The sequence below is a fragment of the Aplidium turbinatum genome, chromosome 1 (genome assembly GCF_918807975.1).
Source record: "Aplidium turbinatum chromosome 1, kaAplTurb1.1, whole genome shotgun sequence".
In the NCBI taxonomy this organism is placed as follows: Eukaryota; Metazoa; Chordata; class Ascidiacea; order Aplousobranchia; family Polyclinidae; genus Aplidium; species Aplidium turbinatum.
The window spans coordinates 8,602,557-8,603,372 of NC_137472.1; positions in this window are offsets into that span (position 1 = coordinate 8,602,557).

Below are 816 nucleotides of genomic sequence, written 5' to 3' on the forward strand. Positions count from 1 at the left end.
TGATGCACGATTCCGCTACTCATCAAGGATACAACCACAAAGTATGTTTCAATACTATTATAATTTGTGTTAAATGATATTTGCCCACTAAAACGTTATTTCTGATTACGTCACTTCTTATCTTTATCCTTGCCGCACTCTATTTGCAAGTTCAATGGTTGAATCCACCTTTATGTAGAATCTAGATAGCAGAAAATGTCGACTCCATTGATGAAAAATGCAAGCAAGCATAAGAAAAGGAATAAAGGAAAGGAATATTGGCGATTCCATGTAGCCTTTATGATTTTAAATGTTATAAGTGAAATGTTTATACTAAAGTTCCATTTTATCAGTGTTTGCACATTTTTCCTCACCATATACTCAATTGGAAGTGGCTATTTTTCCAGGTAGGCACTTGAACAAACAGATTTCTAATAATCCACGCGCGTTTCCAATCCAACCACGAACCAATGAGATGCTACGTTATCTGTACGTTATTTACGTTATCTGTTATTGTGACCATTCCAGCATTCAGCCAGAGAATTAATTATTACTTTAAACTTTGTTTGGTAATTACAGAAGAAAAAAGAGCGATTTGGGATTAAAGTTAGGAAGGGTTAAGGTAATAGGGTTGGGGTTAGGAATAAGATTAGCGTTTTGATCCTTGCCTAGGACTAAAAAAAGTTTGTTAACCATGTATCGTAATGTTTCATAGTGAATTCATCACGAATGGAAGGACATTTCAATCTTTCAACTATTATTTCCTTGTCAAACAAGACTGGTGTAAATTTCTTTCAACAGATTAATATAAATACTACTGTCCCAAGCAAAACACTG